The 21,626-nt window shown below is 45.9% G+C and overlaps 1 pseudogene; it reads left to right on the top strand.

Annotated features, from left to right (window-relative positions):
- Positions 1-1,688: 1,688 nt before the first annotated feature.
- On the top strand, positions 1,689-21,224 carry LOC120645726 (annotated as a pseudogene).
- Positions 21,225-21,626: the final 402 nt, after the last annotated feature.

Here is a 21,626-nt window from a genome sequence, read left to right as displayed (position 1 = left end):
CTCTCTCTCTCTCTCTCTCTCTCCCTCTCTCTCCCTCTCCCTCTCTGGGCCAAGAGTGGCGTGCGGCAACTGGATCTAAGGCGAGGAACGGTAGTCGGGATCCGAGGCGAGGAATGATGGCCGGGGTCACCTGCTCTCACCCTGCATCGCCTCCTTGCCCTGCTCTCCTCTCCACCGACTGCACCGGATGGCTCCTCTCCCTACTCCGCCGCTGACGGTGCGCGTGCGGCCACCGGATCCACCGTCCAGCTCCCCTGCTCACGCCCTAGGTGGTTATTACCCTCCACTGCCACTGCTGCCGGACTAGCGGGGCAGGTGGTTGGCATGGCGCGCGAGGGCGTGGGCCCAGCGCCACGTCAATGCGTAGTGGAGCTCCTCTACCTCTGCTTCATTTAGCGTGTAGAGGGCGATACGCTATGATAGTGTTCCATTTACCGTTGCTCGGTGCAGGCGTTTTTACGGTAAAATGTTACCGTAGGATGGGGTAGTGGGGCACATATATAGCGTACCCGGTGCGCATAGCCTAAGAGATCCTACCTGGGAGTTAGATTTTTTCTTTTTGTCATGTGTTCCCTTCACATTTTTTTATTCAATGTGCCTTTCCTTACTTCCTGATTCAGTCGCAAGATTTAGTTCCTGCCATTGTAAGTGGAACTCACGGATTTACCTTTTCATCTTATCTTTTCTCATGCTGAGAAATTTCTTTTGCTGCTGCAGAAAACAAGAATTTCTTTTGGATGCTGCACAGCTGCAGCAAATACTGGATTCAGTATGTAACTTTGCTTCACCATGCCATTGATCGCAACATGCATTCCATCCTTTGTCCTCGCTCGCAGTGTGATCGACCAGCCTCACTGGCCCACCGCAATCTTGGATTGCGCCCTCCTCCCCCTCACCCGCGAGCCAAAATGAGCTGGCTTGAGCTACCAGCGAGCCGAGCCGTGTTTTTTGCTTGTTCAGATAATGAGCCGAGCCAAGCCAGCTCACACTACTCCATGGAAATAAAGTCATCACCGCCCGTGCCTTCACAGCCGGTTGAAAGATCCATTGAATTCGGCCGGCCCCACCTTACCGCCACTGGCCACCGTCCTTCTCCGGGAGACTGCCTGGTGGGACCTGATGTCAGATAGTCGGTGCTGGGGCTTGGTTGGTCAGTTTGGTCTGTCAGGTGGGCCTCTTTTGCTCTTGCTACGCAGGACGCGATATTCTGTGACTTTTCCTGTGTATTCTTCGTGTTTTCTTCTTGTTCTAGACTTGTGCTCCTGAAATCAATAATTCTCCAAAACAACTATGGAGCTAGGTTAGTGATACAAATATGTGAGTAAGAGGCATGATTTTCATTCTTTTGTGAGTATAGTTGACGGTCATATTTTGCACTTAACGACCGTCAACACTTTCTTTCTTCCTCCTTCATCCATCAGACTCTAGAAAGCCGCCGCCTACTCACTGCCAGCCTCCAAATCCAAGCTCCTGCCGCCTAATACTCTATGGGGATGGGGTTCTACTCCGTTGGTAGCTGGGGCAGCTGCCCCACCCTACCGTATGGGGAGCTCCGCCTCTGATTCCACTCCTCCGTGCTGGTCCCCTCCACGCCAGGCCACAGAGGAGATGGGGCAGGGGATCTAGTTGCCGAGGAGCGAGGAAGACAGGACCCGGCTGGTGGAGGCCTACAATGGAGGGAAGGAGAGATGGCGGCAGAGGAGAGGAAGCAAGGGAAGGCAGTGAGGGAGGAGAAGCAAGGGAGAGGTGATAGCAGGGAGATGGGAGAGTCAGGGAGACATAGAAGGTAGAGAATGTTCTGGGGGGATAGATAGGAGGAGGATGGAGAGAACGAGTGGGAGAGGAGGGAAAGAATTAATACGAGGACTTATTTGCAACAGCACCAGTTGGTATTACGATCCGGTGGTGATGCGTTGATATTACCTCCGGGTCGTAATACGAACCAGCAGTGATATCTACTTTGGAACCGGCGGTGACAGACTATCACCACCGGTTCGATTCTAACCAGCGGTGATGAGGCGTTGGGAATAGCTCATTCTTTAGTACTATCATTATTTAAATGAGCTAGAGCGAGTTGAGCAAACCCGGCTCGATATCCACCACTAAAAATAATAGATAAATATTGAATCTAATTTAATATTTTTAATAATGAACTGGTTTATACTACTAGTACGAGGACTCAATGATTACCCATATATACCACACAAAATTGCCCATATATACCACACAAAATATCAGTTAACTTCCTCCTATAAGGCTATAAGCAGACCAAAATGGCATAACAAAGTAATAAAGAAGCATAAAATGGTAAGCTATTTAGTACCAGAGGGACGGTACCGATTGGGGAACCGGTACTAAACAGGGTTCCCCATCGGTGCTAGTAGCTCTTTCTCCACACTACTAGAAAAAGGCTCATTTGTCCCTGGCTGTTTGTACCGGTCATACTTTGGGCCGGTACTAAACTTGCCCCGATGCCATTTTAATACCGGGTCCAAATTTGAAAGCCCTCAGAACCAATTTAGTACCGGGCCAAGCAACCGTCCGGTACTAAATGTCGCATTTTAGTACCGATCGGTGTTACCGGCCGGTACTAAAATGGCGCGTTCATTTAGTACCGGCCGGTGGATTGGCCCGGTACTAAATGGTCCTCTAGGGGTTACTTCAAAAGGAATGCATCTCCCATCCAGTCATAAGTGATGCATAGGTGGGATGGCTAGGAAGGCTTGCGCGAGGCTGGAGGTCGTGAGTTCGATTCCCACGGACCGCGCACGCGCATATTACGCGTGAAATTCGCGTGACTTGTGGCGATGCGCGTGTGCGGGGCCTCCTAGCTGCTCATCCCTTTTTTCCTTTAATTTTTGGGTGCAAACCCATTTAGTACCGGTCGGTAATACGGACCGGTACTAAACGGTCACTTTAGTACCAGACGTTTTAACCGGTACTAAATAGCACCGACCAAGCGGTACCGGTCAGCCGCCTGGTACTAAACAGGGGTTGCTGACCGGTACAAATGTTTGATTTTCTAGCAGTGCCAGTAGTTATGGCTAATAATCAGCGATATCATGGTCATTTTATGTTTTTGTTAATCTGTCCTAGAATTCATAGAATGTCTTCTTTTTTGGGATGGAGCGAGTATGTTTATTTAGGGGTGCTACCGTGCGCATGGGTAGCACGGTTGCACCATAAGGCATGGTAACACCTAAACTTCTTTCCGGGTAATGAGAATACAACAGTAAAATAATAATGTGATTTATAAACTAAAGATGCATTAGGATGTAACTGATAGAATACGTATTCATATTGTAAATATTTTACAATGATATAGCGTATTCATATTAGTTTCCAAACTAGAAATAGTACCGATCCTAATCTGAATTTAGACAGAATAATTTTTCTTGAGATATAGGATCCTTTCCCAATATAGATACAGCTGTATTATTCAGATGTAGCTTACTGCGATTGCAAGCAGAGGACAACTGGTGATTAGCCAACTTGCGCGCTTCACATAGCTTCGTTTCATTGGTGTGAGTGTGTCTGGTAGAGATAGTGCAGAGACGAAGTCTTAGCCTCGGTTTGTACGTCGCGTCTGATGGACCATGAAATTTTCGGGGTCTGTGCCCCTATGTTTTGCATCGATAACCTTGGTATCATCCACAACCGCGTGCTAGATTTGGATGCATTTTCTTCATGGCGTGGAGAACCATGAAATGATGCAATGAGTTTCTACAAATAGCATGCGCTGCTGACATGGATTTCCAACACTCCCACTTGAGTTCTGTATGCTGCGAAGAAGGAGACCGACGACATACAACGAAGGAGGAAGAAATGCCATCAAGAGATCGTCTTGTTCGTGTATGCACGGTCAACGTTATCTTGCTGCTGGCTATGACAAGTTTGAGCCTCATTGAGACTATTCAGAGCCAGCTAGATAATCATGGTAAACTATATATGAATATCTATGATCTAAGGTGTATTTTTATATTAGCTAGAAAAGTATGCTTCTTTTTTGCTACAAAACGAGTTTGAGCTAGCTCCTGTTGGACTGAAGTATGTGAGCGTGCAAGTGCATATATACCATTGTGCCGGATGGCTCCTCATTTGGTGTTCAGATTGCCATTTTCATTGCCTCATTTATTTCTCTTCTACTTCACTCCTCTGTTACCAAAGGAAAATGGGAGAAACCATTTATGAAAAAATAGATTATTCTTTTTTGTTATTTTAAACATGAAATCTGTTCATGCTCCCTTTTTAAGCATTATTAATAGCACAGGGATCAAATTAATTTCGGTTACAGGCTTACACATAGATCAGCTACATTCTGGCAGTATATTTTCTTGGTCGTTTCAATATATATATGTCTCTCTTTGTTCTTTTGGCAGGCTTCCTAAGTATCGATTGTGGCTATACCAAACATCAAAAGTACTCAGGTGGCAAGACAGGCATCACATACTTGGCTGATGTAGGATTCACAGACGCTGGGTTGACTCACCACGTGTACCCAGAGAACCTGCAGCCTGATGACCTTCCCGACAGGTACAAGAACATCCGCTTCTTCCCCAACGGAACACGCAACTGCTACACGATAAGGTACCTACCACCGGGTGGCAAGTACCTCGTGAGGGCTTACTTTGGCTACGGGAACTATGATACACTGAACTGGCTCCCTACATTTGATCTCTACATTGGGGTCAACTACTGGACGACAGTAAGAGTTGTTAACTCGAGCACAGCATACATATTCGAGGCGATCACTGTGTCCCCTGCCAACTACTTGCAAGTCTGCTTGGTGAACAAAGGGTTAGGAACTCCTTTCATCTCAGGGCTTGACCTGAGGATTCTTCAGGCGAATCTTTATCCGGATTCCACTGCGACGCAGTCTCTGGTTTTGCTTAGTTTTTTCCGTCAGAGTGTTGGTTTTGGGCCCAATCGCTACCACTTTGGAACTCACAATCGCCGCATTAGGTAAGCTGGTTGCACTAGCTAGGCTAGCTATATATATATATATATATATATATATATATATATATACAACTTTTCTTTGACATATATATTATATACTATGTTCAAAACTTTTAACAGCTTGTTTTCGGTTTTTAAGGTTCCCAGATGACCCCTATGACAGGATATGGCAGAGGTACGAAGAAGTTCCTACCTGGACAGTGCCTTATGCTATTGATGGGGTCGTCATCAAGAACACTCCCACTACTACAGAATAGGCCTTTGTTCCAGGCCATTTGTCCCGGTTGCCTTTGGGCCCGGGACAATATGTGGCTTTTGTCCCGGGTCCAAAGGCTAGTCGGGCCAGCGGGGGAGACAGGGGCCTTTTGTCCCGGTTGGAGGTACCAACCCGGACAAAAGGTCCCCCTTTTGTCCCGGTTGGTGGCTCCACCCGGGACAAAATGCCCAACTCTTTTATCCCGGTTGGTAACACTAACCCGGACAAAAGGGTGACCCTTTTATCCAGGTTGGTGGTACCAACCCGGACAAAAGGACCCTTTTGTCCCGGTTGGTGTTACCAACCCGGACAAAAGGCCCCTCCATGTGATAGTTCAAAAGGGAGTTATTCTTTACTGAGTCACATGTACTACTTAGGTGAGTTGGTAAGAAAGTCATGCGCTAAGCAATAGGTCTTGGGTTCGAATCCCGCAGGGCACAAAGATTTTTTAGCGCAAGAGACCTTTTGTCCCGGTTCTACCACCGGGGACAAAAGCCCTGGAGGCTTTTGTCCTGGCGGCTGAATCCCGGTTCCAAAACCGGGACAAATAGCCCTTTGGAACCGGGACAAATGGCCCGATCTGTAGTAGTGTCCCAACGACACCTACGGTGCACCTTCTGCAGTAATGCGTAGCGTATCTACTCCATTGAATTCTTCAAGGATGGATCTATATTGGAATCTGGATTCATCCATGGATGCTGATTCCAATACTAAGTACTTGGTTGTGCTCTATTTTGCTGAGGTGGAGATATTACAACCGGAAGAGTTTCGGCAGTTCGATGCCCTTCTGGATGATAATATCACGCTAGCTGATGCTTTCAGTCCACAGCAAATGTTGACTACAGTTCTTACGGGCATTGTGCAAGGCTCAGGAAGTCATGCCATCTCCCTTGTGGCAACTTTCAACTCCAAGCCACCTTTGATTAGCGCGATGGAGATATTCTTGGTACGGCCCCCACTACCGGACTCGCCTACTTTGCCGAGTGCCAGAGACACTCGGCAAAGGCAGGAAAACACTCGGCAAAGAAGTCGCCGAGTGTAGCACTCGGCGAAGCGCACACGGCCTTTCTTCTACCGGCGAAAACGGCAATGCCGAGTGCCTTTTCTCGAGCACTCGGCAAAATTTTGCCGTGTGCCACGCCGCACTCGGCAAAAAAAAAATGAAACGGGACGGCCGAACGGCGAACGGAACGGATGGGACGGGATGGGAGCGGAACTTCGCCGAGTGCTGGACTCGTGGCACTCGGCCAAGATCCAAAGTTCGCCGAGTGCCAGATATACAACACTCGGCGAAGTTTCGATCTTCGCCGAGTGCCACACTTCTGGCACTCGGCGAAGTTTCAAACTTCACCGAGTGCCTAGGTAATTACACTCGGCAAATATGTTTTCCAGGAAATAGAAAAATGGTTGCTTTGCCGAGTGTCAGGGTAAAAACACTCGGCAAACCTTGCTGTTTTTTTTGTATTTTGTCTGTTTTTAATGTAAAAAACACATCCATCATCACAAAGAAAGCATATATACATTCCAGACAAGCGATACAGTATATATGGCACATCCATCACATAATAACACAAATATCTCACGCTGCGTCGCAAGAATATCACAAATAGCATAAGTCCAACATCGATGCATAAAGTGTAACGTTCAACAAGCAGAAGTCCAACTAATTAGACAAGTCTAGTCCAACAACAACAATTCTGTAGAACAAATATCATAAACAACTCTAAATCAGCTAGGTGGCCACTGCGACGCTGCCGGTGACGGTGAATGCTCATCCGGAGGCTCATTTGACCCTCCAATCGATTGATTCTGCAAAAAAAAATATTTTAACTTTTGGCATGGTGATGCATAGAGCCACTATCTGAGGCTGTATATATTGCATCAAACACAAGTATTATTTGCAATGCATCTGAACCAGTATTAGCTTGATAAAAGAAGGAAAAAATAAAAGGAGTACTGAGATTATACTACAACTAAAACTCGAGCACTAAAGCGCAAATACTGCAGATTCGTATTTAATGTGTTTCTATTATTTGCACAAAATACAATAATTCAGAATTGGGCAAATACGCAAGAACGCCTGAACCCTGTCACTACTCACTACTTGTCCATCATGTTTGATCGTTCTAAACTTCCACTAATATACAATGTGTGGCAGAAAGATCAGTCCTGGTGCCTCCTAAGTGAGTCTAGATGTTCGTTCAGATATAGCACATGATATATTGACATAAAGTATCTCAAAATTTGAATATATATGTGCAAGCAAAGTAAATCTATATATCATACTCACAGGAGTGCCTGTAGCGCCAGATGGAGGAAAGATAGACGGAATGCCTAGCGGTGGCAGCGGTGGTGGAGGCCAGGGCATCGTTGGCGGCGGTTGATAGTTGATTGTCGCGCCAAGGCCTTGGAGATATGAGAACATGGTCTGCATCTGTTGTTGCGCGGCCTGTCGCTCAGCAAGAAGCGCCTGCTCCATCCTCTGCCGCTCCTGCATCCGCTCTTCCTGCCACCTGCGCTCTTGCTCCTGCCTTAGCGTCCGCTCCTCCTCCAGCCTCGCCTCGATCTCCTCCCGCCTCTTCGTCTCTTCGTCCATCTGGGCCTATAAGATTTCACCCAAATGTTACAATGCGAACAAAATATAACTAAAAGCAACGAACGACAAATGGAGCAGAAATAACCTGGATTGCACGCACGCTGGCCACTGAAGTCTCAGGCCGTGGGCGTATTGGCGGAGTCGAGTCGGTGGTCCGTGCCCGAAGCTGGAAGAGAGTCGGCGTACTGGCTGTGTCGACAAGGCTGTTGGCGATCCAGTAACGGCCGTGCTTCTTCCCTCCTCCTGCCCTCATGATGGCTTCTCCAGAAAGGGGCTGGGTGGCCGGATCCCATGTGTCCCCATGGAGTGCCTTTCTCATCTCCGTGTACTCAGTGATGCGCGTGTGGACGCTCGGGTTGCTGTACGCCTCGGGTGGATCCGCCGGGTTGTAAGAGACGTCGGACATCACCCTGCCCTTGTGCGCCATACAGTATGCCTGGAAGTCGTTGCATTCCTGGTCTTCATGTGACCCCGACTGCAAGCAAAGCGAAAGAATACAATGATTAGTGAGAATGCAGAATTTAGAGTTTGAAAGTACCAAAAAGTGTAATGACTTACCCAAGCATCCCTGTACTCGGGAAGGCCTCGGCTGCCTTGATGGTGTGGCGCACCTTGCATCAACAAGCGGCGCTCCCGGCATAAGTTGTGCCGCTGAATCCACTCCTCGCTAAGCCACATGTCCACCATCATTTCCCAGCACGCGCCCTTGCCAGCACACCAGTTCGGAGGCACCTACACGTAATGAAGCAAAGTGGATGACATTTCCGAAAATGAAATTCAAAAGAAATTAGTGATTTCGTCATTTACCCTCAAGTATTGTTCCCGCGTGAAAAACATATTTCTTGCTACGTCCTTGCCGACCTTCCTTTTTTCCACATCGGCGCAGTAGGTAATTACGGCCTGAACACGCGCCTCGTAGTGCATGTCCTTCACTAGTTTGCGACATGCTGTGTCAGCCACCTGAGCCGCTATGGCCTCGTATCCTGGCTCGCACCAGTAGAAATCCAGCATAGACTCGATAATTGCAGTCAATATTCAAAGAGTTTCAAATATATGGTAACTATTCACCAATATAGTGCGACGACTTACCCAAAATTCTCCCACCACCCGTCTTGCCTTGTTGCCGAAGGACCTCCCTTCCCGATCTTCTACATCTGGGACGGCGATATAGTGGTCCCACGTGTGTGCCGGCTCCAGGTTCCTGGCATGCATCACCAGCCCAGGGAAGAGCTCCCTGCATAGGGTTCCCAGGATGCCGTTGGGCTTCCTTTTGTGGGCACCCGCCTGCACGAGCATCCAATACCTGTAAAAGTGTATAACATAAAGTATTAGTATCTTGTCATTTTGAACATATGAATTGAAAAATAAATGCCATTGTGTATAACATAAAGTATTACCTGTCCGGTACCGGTCGAATGATCGGGCGTCTCGCAAGAGGTATTGGCCGCTGCGGCAGTTGCGACGGTCCTCGCAACCACACCGCCCTCGTATCTCCTGCTGCCTCCTCCTCCTCCTCTTGGTCCTCCGCCTGTCTCGGCTCCTCCTGCTCTCGCTCCTCCTCCTCCTCCTCCTCCTACTCCTCCGCCGCCGCCGCTGCCGTCAAATCTGGAGGTGTCCTCTCCCTCCTGCTCCTTCTCGTCCTCCCCTGGTCTCCACCACCTGTCTTACCTCCTCTCGTTCTCCTTGGCCCTCGTCCCCAACGCCTCCTGGACCCCTCTGAGACATTGGACCCCCCTGCTGCACTGGACCCCTCAGGAGCCTCTTGCTCTCCACCACTACTCCTGTACAAGGCGCTCAGGAAACCAATCTTGCCCCCGCCTGGCATTTTGAATCAATAACCTGCAATCAATAATTGTAAATGAATCAGCAAAAATGAACAATATGTACTTAACAAATTATGCAAAATAAACAATAAATATATCTACAAATATGCAAAATCAGTTCATAGAATTAAACAATTCGGTTCATAGAAAATTAAGCAAAATAAAATAATATATATACATAGAATTAAATAATTCAGTTCATACATGTATTAGAAATTGTCATCATAATCGGGATTAGCTGGATCATAATCCTCATCATCACTATTTGGCTCCTCGACGTAATCAGCATAATTCGAAGGAGGAATGTCATCTTCACTGTCTCTGCCCAAACGCAGCCGCTCGAGTAATTCTAAATCATGAGCATTTTCAACCTCGTCTCCAGCTTCCTCGTCAGCAATCCTTTGATTGTCCACTTCCATTCCCATCACGTCACTTAAGTCTATCTCGAAACTCCCTTCTAGTTCTTCTTGAAAAAACTCTCTGCCATTGTTGTAGTCTTCATTGTTTGGGACAGGAAGTTTGCCGTGTGGCGATACCTTATACACAACATCCCAACCCTGAAGACGTTTGTCGGCTTGGCACGGATATGAGAGATAATAAACTTGTGTGGCCTGTTGAGCCACAATGTAGACATCGTCGCCTGGTAACTTTGAATCCTGACGAATTTCGACTAGGCCAACATTTGGGGTCCGCCTGGTTAATGTAGGATCAAACCAATGGCATTTGAAAATAACGGGAGTCAGTGGTACGGAACCTCGAAACTTGAGTTCGTATATTTCTTCAAGTCTTCCATAATAGTCGACCCCATCTTGGCCTGGCATAAATACTCCAGTATTAGTGGTTTTTCGATTGGGCCGACTTTGCTCGTATCCTGTTGTGTGAAAGCGATATCCATTCACGTCATAAACGTTAAATGACCTAACCCTATAGCTAAATCCATCAGCCACTTGTCTCAGCTCGGCACTCATGGATGAATCGGTTTGCCCCTGAAAGCGAAAGGGACAAAGTTCGTCATATTGTCCGAAATGTTAAATGACTTGAACCTATAGCTATAGCAAAGATCCTGTGAACCGGAGTTTACCTTTTGTTGCAACCAATAAATGAAATCGGGCTGAGAATTTCCGGCGCCATTTTTTAGAAGAGACTCCGATTCATTCTGGGTCGGCGACCTTGAGCGACGCCAGAATTGACGAACAAATTGCCTGTGTGAAATATGATCAAGGGGTTGGATGCTGCTTAGTGCAAACGCAAGAAGATGTTAAATGAGATGCTAAATCATGGAACATCGTGAACACGTTAAATGAGAACTTACCCTATGTACGGCTCCACCTCAGAAAGGTTGGTCAACAAATAAAGCATGATACGATGCCACTCTTCATGGTTCAGGGTCTTGTACCTCGCATCACTTGCACTTCCAAGTTGCCCTCGGAAAATACAGAGACTCGATTCATTATCGCAAGCATTGTAACGAGGAGGTGGATTATGCATGCTGGGAAGCTTCTCACCATAGTATTTAGTCGTGAAGTTTGACACCTCCTCCAAAATGTATGCCTCAGCAATCGAAGCCTCAATTTTGCATTTATTCTTACATTTTGTTCGAAGAACCTTCTGGCATCTTTCAACTGGATAGCACCAACGGAACTGCACAGGCCCTCCCATTCTTGCCTCATAAGGCAGATGCAGAAGCAAATGCTACATTGGATTGAAGAAGGCTGGTGGAAAGATCTTCTCCAACTTACAGAGCAACACGGGAGCCATTTTTTCCATGTCCGCAATAACAGCCCGAGATAACTCCTTAGCACAAAGCTGACGGAAAAAATTGCTCAACTCTGCTAGCACGAGCCATACATTATCAGGTAAGTAGCCTCGAACATTATCAATATAAGGGAGCCTCCATAGCGCAGACTTCTGAGTCCAAGCATATTCCTCACCGTACCCAACAAAACCACCGCCATCGTTGACTCGGAGAACGTCTATCTGAGCATGAATCGCAGCACCCGTCATGATCGGCGGTGCAATTTCTGTCATTTTTACACCTTTCGTGAAGTTCTTAACATCTTGTCTAAAAGGATGTTCAGCGGGGAGGAATTGTCGATGTTTGTCAAACGACGAATACTTACCCCCCTTCCTCAACCAGATGAACTGCAGAGCTGCCTTGCATGTGGGACATGGGAACTTCCCGTGAGTACACCAGCCGCAGAATATGCCATACGCGGGTAAGTCATGCAGGGAGAATTGGTACCAAACATACATTCTAAAATTTGTCTTTGTTGCTCGATCATAGGTCCACACCCCTTCGTCCCATGCCTTGACCAAATCATCAATCAGAGGCTCCATGTAAACACTCATTTTATTCCCCGGGTGCTCTAGAATAATCAACGACACGAATATGGACTGTCGTTGAAATGGGACCCCTGGAGGGAGATTCAGAGGGATAACAAACACAGGCCAGCATGAGTACGAGGCGGCCACCATCCCATAAGGATTGAACCCATCTGTTGCAAGCGCAATACGTACATTACGAGCTTCATTAGCCTTGTCACGATGAATCCTATCAAAATTCTTCCATGACTCACCATCGGATGGATGCACCATCTTGTCAGGGTTGTATCGAACACCTTTATTGTGCCAGGTCATCTGTTGCGCGGATTCCTCGGTCATGAATAGTCGTTGGATCCTCGGAATGAAAGAAAGGTAGCGTAGGATTTTCACGGGAATCGTGAGGTGCTTCTTAGGCTGACCATCACCAGAGTCCACTTCGAGGAACCTAGAGGCTTTACATTTCGGATAGTAAGCATCTTTCTCATGCTCCTTCCTAAATAAGATACACCCATTTGGACAAGAATGTATCTGCTCATATGGCATCTTAAGTGCACCGAGAATTTTCTGTGCCTGATACATTGACTTTGGCATAATGTGATTTTCTGGAAGCATGCTTCCAAACACGGTCAATAGACTGTCGAAGGCGTCTCGGCTCAGGCTAAACTGAGACTTCAAGGCCATTAGCCGTCCGATGCCGTCCAGCTGAGAAACCTTTGTATGACCGTGGAGTGGTTTCTGTGCAGCCTCCAACATCTCGAAATACGCCTTTGCGGATGCCTCTGGCTCCTCCTCCTGCAGTCCTTCACCGAAATGTGCTTCAAGATAGTCATGTAACATGTCTCCAACCCCACCATCAGCATCACAATCATCGATGCGTTGCCTCACGACCTCGTCCCTCATACGGTGGCCTTCACCATGAAAGATCCACCGGGTATAGTCCGGCGTAAATCCATACTTGCAAAGATGTTGGCCCATAACCTTCTTCGTTTTCCGTTTCTTATTTCCACATATGTTGCACGGACACCACAAGAAACTCGATCCTTCAGCCTGACTCCATGCGGCTTCCAAAAAATCATTGGTCTTTCGAATCCATTCATCGGTCATGGTAGCCTGACTTGGACGGCCCGTGTACATCCAATGACGGTCATCCATCCTCTAAACCGGAGTGAGAATAAAAATCAAATGCATCTACGTGTTGTCCCTACATTCTAATAGGTGAAGGTAGGTCCTAATCCCACCCGAGGATGCGTACATACGGTCAGTTTTCATGGTCCACTACCATCCGAGACAAAATTTCGGCAGCACCTCCCCGCTGTTCTCCAGATACACGTCCCGAAAGGGAGATTGTGTATCCGGAGAACAATGGGGAGGTGATGCCGAGACTATGTCTCGGATGGGAGTTAATCATGGTAACTATCCGTATCTATGCATCCTCGGGCTGTCCAAATAACGTGGACAATTCGAAAGAGATACAATTACAGATATGCAAAGATCCGCATATCTCAATTGTATCTCTTCCGAACGGGAGACGCCTAACTAGGTTGTGGTTCCATAATCTACGAACATTATCAATAACAGGGGCGGTTGCATTGCTTACTGAGGGTCGGCGGTGTAGTCGTGGCCGGCGTGGAGTGGACTCGCGGTTCCGGCTTCTCGCCGAACACGTCACGGGCGGCACCGGGGGCGGGAACGGCCGGACCGGGGCGGGGTCGCGGCTCACCGGGGGCGGGGGTGGGGACCGGCCACTCCGGGGGCGGGGTAGGGCGCTTCGGGGGCGGGGAGTTGGGTACGGGGCCGGGCTGAGCTCCTCCTCCTCCGACGGCGCTCGGGGGCGACTCGCTCCTCCTCCAATGGCGGGGAGGGGGAAGGGGACCGGGCCGAGGCCCTCCTTATCCGGCTTGGCGGCGGCGCGGAGGCAGCAGTGCTCTGGGGCGTGGATGCGGCAGGGAGCGGCGCGGCGCGCCGGGTGTGGAGCAGGCAGCGCGGCGGCGTGGAGGCGGCGGCGCGGCGGAGTGGACGCGGCGGCGCTCTGAGGGCAGGGCACCAGGGAGGGGCGGCGCACTGGGGACGGCACGTCGGGGCGTGGAGGAGGCGGGGCAGGGTGCGGCGCGCCGGGGCGGCGGCGTGGAGGCGGCGGCGCGGCGGAGTGGACGCGGCGGCGCGGCGGAGTGGACGCGGCGGCGCTCCGAGGGCAGGGCGCCAGGGAGGGGTGGCGCTCCGGGGATGGCGCGCCGGGGCGTGGAGGCGGCGGGGCGGGGCGTGGCGCTCCGGGGACGGCGCGCCGGGGCGTGGAGGAGGCGGGGCGGGACGCGGTGCGCCGGGGCGGCGGCGTGGAGGCGGCGGCGTGGCGGAGTGGACGCGGCGGCGCTCCGAGGGCGGGGCGCCAGGGCGGGGCGGCGCTCCGGGGATGGCGAGCTAGGGCGTGGAGGCGGCGGGGCAGGGCGCGGCGCGCCGGGGCGGGGCGTGGAGGCGGCGGCGTGAGTACGGGTGTGTGCAGCGTGAGTGAGTGCGCGTGTGTGCGGATCGGTCACTTAGCTGGGGGCGGGGGCAGAAACTTTGCCGAGTGCCAGATCACGGCACTCGGCAAAGACACGACCGCTTTGCCGAGTGCCATGCTGGCAGCACTCGGCAAAGCCAGGATTTCATTTCAAAATCCTTCAATTCAAAATTTATTTAAACATATTTCTTTGATTATAATTTAACATTTCATTACTAAACTTATATTTCAGACAAATATATGATGCTTCAATGATAAAAAATATATTATTTCAATCACTTTTAGCTATATTTCAATTTGTATGAACTAATTCACTACATTTTTGAAAAAAATTAAAAAATACGAAAACATTTCGAAAAATAACCAAACTTTAACATAAACCAATTTATGAGGTCTATTGCGTATATAAAAAATTTAACATACTTTAGCCAAAAAGATTCCATTATTTCATGCAGTATAAGTTCAAATTCAATTTACATAGAACTAAAAAAAACTTTAATATTATCAAATGGGCTCAAAAAATAATGAATATTTACCATAAACCTATCCATCATGACCATTGCCTACACAAAAAATTTTGAAGTCAAAACTCAATTGGATGGTCCGGTGGACTCAAAAACTTAACTGACTCATTCAAATGTCTTTGGATCTTCTTCGGGATTCCTCATCCTGTAACCAACGTATGTGATAACTTTTTTGAAATCTTGTCAAATTTTTTCCACAGCCTCTACTTATGATATCATGCTTTCACTACAAATTTCATAATTTTTGGACTTCATTTGTGTTTTATAGAATTTAAAATCTATTCGGCCACAAATTCATTGCTATGTTTCCTGAATAAGATATTTGATTTTTTTCTTTAAATTCTTGTACAAACCCTCAAATTTGACTCAATAACATGAATATAATTTTTCTATTAATTATCAACACTTTTGACAACATTTGGCAGTTCAAATTTGAATTATACACAAAATATTCTTGTAATCAAATAAATAATCTAAATATAGAAAACATAAAGGATAATTTGCCAAATTTAAATATGATGTCTTTCACATAGTATGAGAATGGAGGAAAAAATTTGGAGGTTGTTGGAGAAAGTTTTTGTATTTGTTTGCCGAGTGCCAAAGACGACACTCGGCAAAGTTTAGTTAATGCCGAGTGCCTGTTCCATTACACTCGGCATTACAATATGTTTGCCGAGTGCCCCAATTTGGCACTCGGCGAAGCATAACGGTAACGGCCGTGGAAAAATGGGAACGTTCGTGGCAACAGCGTAACGGCCTTGGGGAGCTGGCGTGTGCGGTGCACGTGACAGTGTTTGCCGAGTGTCTACTGTGGGGCACTCGGCAAAGATTTGTTTGCCGAGTGTCCCCATGTAGGCACTCGGCAAACAAAAGCATCCCCCACCGTAACGGTCGTCTGCGGGTGGGTGCGGTGCACGTGACGCTCTTTGCCGAGTGTCAACTGACTGGCACTCGGCAAAGTGTGTCTTTGCCGAGTGCCATCTGGCTGGCACTCGGCAAAGAGATAGGCCGCCGAGTGCCAGTTGTTCGCCGAGTGCATGTTTTTTGGCACTCGGCAAATAGTAGTTTTGCCGAGTGCTCGAGATTCTGCACTCGGCAAAGACCCTGACACTCGGCATATGTGGGTTTTCCGGTAGTGCCCTGAGTGAATCCTCCACTGACTCAGGAGATGGTATGTGTGCGACCCCTCAACGAATCTGCCACATCATACATATAATTAGTTGCCAACAAGACGCAAACAAGCTTGCTAATGTTGACATGAGATTTTTGGTTTGACATTACTTAAAGGACTCACGTACTCCAGGAGTAAATACTTTGTAAAATTGGGGGCTCAACTCCTGAAATTTTAGTTCCCTTCTAAGCCAATGCAGGTAGCTCCTTAGGCCCATAAGTTTCATGGTATCTCAAGTTAACCCAATATGCTTTGAGAGCTAATCAATGTTGTTTGGTCCATTATTACTGTTAATTTACTGAGATTAGTTAAGCGGTTAGATATTTATCATGATTTAGACCATATCAAAATGAAATCAAGCTGTCTTATTTTTCGTATGCATTTAGTTTGTATTACTCAATACTTGTTGCTTTACTTGTGCAAAAATTCATATATAAGCCAATCAAGGGAAATTAAGTCCAATACACGATAAATTTTGTATATTACCATATAGCACGTGGCCTTCATTTTTTAGTTAATTTAGACTACAATTTTGCTCCTCCTGATACTTTTCATTTCATATTTTCTCTTCTTAGCCACTGCAATGATGATCATCCAAACAAAGTTATCCGTTAAGAGGAACTGGGCAGGAGATCCCTGCTCCCCCGTAGATTTTGCATGGGACGGCTTAAACTGTAGCTACACTCCCAGTGCTCCACCAAGAATAACTGCCTTGTAAGTTCTAAACAAACATGCAAATTTACTTGATTCATATAGTCTTTGAAACATCATGTAAGGTTACATGAAAATAAAGGAAAATAAAATAATTATTGATTAATGTTTATCTGATTATTGCTAATGGTTTGTTCCCTGCAGATATATGTCATCCAGCAGATTAATTGGTGAAATTGATCCTTCTTTCGGTCAACTAACGTTGCTCCAGCACTTGTACGTCCTGCATAGTATAGTTTCAAATTTTGGCCCACAACAAGAATATTTAATTTATTGAACAGTAACTAGTCTTTGAATAAATAGTGGTTGTTGATTTCATTATACACTGCAAGCTTTTAATTGTCCAAATTGGTAATACAAGTGTTGAGTTTAGTGGATCTTGTACTGAACTTGAGTATTTACTTTCCCAGGTCCAAAAGATTAAGTTGAATTTTGCATTTACTTCAGCACTTGTTTCTGACAAATAATTCATTTTGCTTTGCGAGTTCCAGGGATCTATCTCACAACAATCTGTCTGGGCCAATTCCTGATTTTCTGGGTCAACTTTCATCACTTTCATTTCTGTAAGCCTTCCTGCTGATTGCCTGCATTCTGTGAATTATATAAATCTCAAAAATCCTTTTTAAGTTTATTTTCTCTGCTTCTGTAGGGATTTGTCGAGCAACAACCTCAGCGGATCAATTCCAAATAATCTGCTACAAAGATCTCTGATGGGAGTTCTGACACTAAGGTTCAAATATTCCATTAGCCTCTATATGCGGAGTAATTTATTTGATTCGATCTAGAAGGGTTATCTATGAATATTAACTTATTTTTATCACTGTACTGTCCTGGATAATGTCTATTGATGCGTTACACTGTGGTCGAAAATAAGAGAGCACAACAGCTATTTTATTGAAAGAGGCCATTATTAATTTAAGGCTGGTATCGCTCAAGTCTATCAGAACAGTAGTTAGCCTCCCCTCAGTTGCGTATATAGGTCTATTTTGAAAAAAAGGTGGCCTTGTGTTTATCAATTTTTCGATGCTCCGCACTCCTCAGTAGCTAGTATTTATCGATTACATATTCTGTGTTCAATAGCCAGGCCACTGGAATATAATGAAGTCTCAACAATATTTTTTAGTGAATGTGCCTTGGCACGTTTTTCGTTAAGAGGAAGGAAGTATCAACAATATAAAGGGATCTTTGCAGGATTTGGTGAACACATTTTTATTACTGCGATATTAGTATATTAATTACAGTATGGACTCACAAATGAAAATTCTGTTTTCTAGGCTTGACAACAATCCAAATCTTTGCACAAATCATACTTGTGAACCCATTCCAAACTTGAAGAAGCACAAGGCAATGCTCATAGCTGAGATTGTTGCTCCAGTTTCTGTAGCTATTCTCATAATGGCTACTGTTCTACTCATCATTTGCAACAAAAGTAAGAACAGACAAGGTAAATAATTAACTGGTTGTACTTAATATTGGTAAGTTTTAACTGGACTAGCATAGGGAATTTAGTATTTTTATGACGATCATTGGATGATTAACCTTTGATATCATCATGCATAATCTATAACATGAAAAGCGATTATGTGGTCAGGCGTGGCTCTAGCTTCTAATCCACTGGAGAGCCGAAGATTTAAGTACAAGGAACTCAAGGTTATCACTGAGGACTTTAAAAACTTAATTGGGACAGGTGGGTTTGGCCTTGTCTACATTGGCAAGCTGGAGAATGGGACTCTTGTTGCTGTCAAGATGAGGTCACAAACATCCTCACAAGGGAATACAGAGTTTTTGGCTGAGGTACACCTGCAATAACCTTCTGATTTTAGTAGATTATTAATTGTGATGTATCGTTACTAATGTTGGGAATATTATATATGTATTGCAGGCTCGGCACTTAGCCAGAGTTCATCACAAAAACCTGGTGTTATTAATTGGCTACTGTAAGGATCGGAAACATTTAGGTCTTGTTTATGAATACATGGATGGTGGAAGCCTAGAGAACCGACTGAAAGGTTTGTAAAATTTTGCTCACAATACCATATGCACATGAATACAAAACTAAATTCTAACGGCAATAAATGTTTTAGTTCACAATGAAATAATAACTAGGAATGCTAAATGCCATTAGGCCTGCTAATATTACTGTTCACTATGGATGGGCGGGAGCAGGTTTAAATGCATTAGAGTAGGATTGAGCTGGGTTTGAACTAAAAAAAAAATGGGTTGTATTAGGTAAGGTTGGAATGGGTTTTGTTTTTGTTGGCCACTTGATATTGCCCATGAGTCATTCCCCCGTCTATCCTCGCTCGAATGGTAGTGGCGGGTTGTCTATTGGTCCCCAGGGTCCATTCTGATTATTGTGGGGAGATTACATGCTCCAGACTCAGTGACTGTATATCCTAAAAAATAAATACTCAGTGACTGTAGTGTGAACAAGAGATTGAATGTTTATGTATTCAACTTTTACTTGTCCCTATATGTGCATAGGCTTGTAGTAGAGTAGAGCCTAGACTAGCTAAATGATATATATGGAACAATTTTTTAAGACAAATTTAAGTGTAAATGTGAGGGTAAATATTAAAATACCAAACTTTAGTCACAAGTTGTCATTTCGTTGCTCATTGGGTTGGGATACAAATGTACTGGTTAATTGGATTGGATGGGTTTAGGCATAGACTTGTGTAGTGGGTGTGAAAAGAACTAATTTGATGTGGGTTGGGAGGATATGGGGAGGTTCCAACCTATTAGAGAACACATATAAACGCACGATGGCTAGAACAATAATTGTGTTGTGCTGGGGGTCTATGGTTGGACATAAATGTCAATGTTAGGGATGAAAATTTTAAATTTTCTTTCTTGCCAAATGGGAGTACCGGGATTGTATGTTAGGAGCAAGTAGGCCTGGTGAGGTGGTGGGGAAAGATGGCAATGTGTGGTGAGGTGGGCAGAGATGCTGCTTGCCGCAGGCGGCATCAGGTAGCTAGTTGGTGATGGAGGGCGTTCGCTTGTGTTAATTAGATTCTACTAACTAATTCCATCAGATTGCGGGGTTGAGAGGAAGAAGACCAGCAAGCCTGGTTTAGAGCTTTTGTGGTGGTTGGTGGTGGCTGAGCTGGCTCCGCGCCTCAGCCACCATGTCAATGAAAAGAGGACTAGAGGAGCCAGGCAAGAGGCGAGGGATCAGTGGGTGCAATATGTGAGAATGGCATTGGACGAACAAGGTCGTGCAATATAAACCAACAACCGAAAGAAAAAGAAGCACCTAGGGATGAAACTCAGTCACCTTGTAAGATGCAAAAAACCAGGCACCTGATATATTGCATCACCCTACTTAGTTATACTCAAAATAATTCTTGAACTTTACCAAACAAGTTTAGCAGCACAGCCATATTACTTGATTCCCCTGTTTTGTTCGCAGGCGACGGATCTTCTCATGCTGAAACCCCCCTGACATGGCAGCAACGCCTAAAGATTGCATTAGACTCTGCCTATGGTACACAAGTTTTGATTTTTTTCAAATTTGGGCAGATGCCCATATGGGTTCAGAATATTCAGCATTTTGATCATATAACAACCTCGTAGGGTATTCAATTTCCATGCTTTTGTAGGACTGGAGTACCTGCACAAGTCCTGCAGCCCTCCTTTGGTCCATAGAGACGTGAAGACCCAAAACATTCTTCTAACTTCAAGCCTCGAGGCAAAGATAGCTGATTTCGTTCTGATGCTTTCAGCAGTGAAACAAACACACACACCACCACCCGACCAGCTGGTACTCTTGGATATTTAGACCCTGAGTATGTATACTCTTGACCTTAGGATTATTAGTGTATTCCATCATTTTGCACGCACATCAAATCTGTTTAGGGAATGATTGTGCCTTCAATTATGTGTTTAAGGTTCTAATGTGGTTGTTCAATTACCGTGCATAGATACTACAACACTTCTCATCTCAGTGAGAAGAGTGATGTATTCAGCTTCGGTGTTGTTCTCTTGGTACTCATCACTGGCCGTCCAGCTATATTTACCCTGAACAACACCGAAAGAACCAACATCACACATTGGGTGCAAGGGAGACTCTCAGAAGGTGACATTGAGAGTGTTGTTGATCCGAGGTTAAGAGGATATTGTGATGTGAACTCTCTATGGAAGGTGGCAGAATTGGCTCTTCATTGCACAGAGCGGGCAGGACGAGACCGCCCCACGATGGCAGAGGTTGTGGAAGGACTAAGGGAGAGCTTGCAGTTGGAGGGCACATCGCGCTCCATGAGGTGCGGTTCAATTAGGACCAATGATTCAGCGGTCGCTGAGGTTGAATCCATTATTGGTGCGGTTGTGTCACAACAGACTGGAGAAACCCTACCACTGTGAAACTACTGCAGAATCACCTACCGCTGTTTGTTTATTGATGATGTACTATGTGATTTTGATATCTTTTGTATCAAGATTTTAGATAAGCATTCATGAAACTTTGAACACCGGTTTGATATATACCAGTTCCTCTAATTACTTTTGCACTTGTGGACAACAATGAGGGTGTTTACTTGTTTGATGATTAATTATGCCAAAAATATAATAATAAGATGTGGCAGAGTATATACACGCAATATCTATTTGACGAATCATTTTGAAGGCATATATACATTTTAGCATGGTTGAGCGCCTATGACTTGTGGGCCCCACTTCCATGTTTCTAGAAGAGCTAGTTTTAATTCTTGCATGGCTGTTTGAGGTGAACACCAAGTTCTAAGCGTGAATTATTGATTAGAAATA

This window comes from Panicum virgatum, chromosome 8K (genome assembly GCF_016808335.1).
Source record: "Panicum virgatum strain AP13 chromosome 8K, P.virgatum_v5, whole genome shotgun sequence".
Classification (NCBI taxonomy): Eukaryota; Viridiplantae; Streptophyta; class Magnoliopsida; order Poales; family Poaceae; genus Panicum; species Panicum virgatum.
Note: the sequence above shows the minus strand (reverse complement) of the source record. Positions and strands in the feature narration are given on the sequence as shown.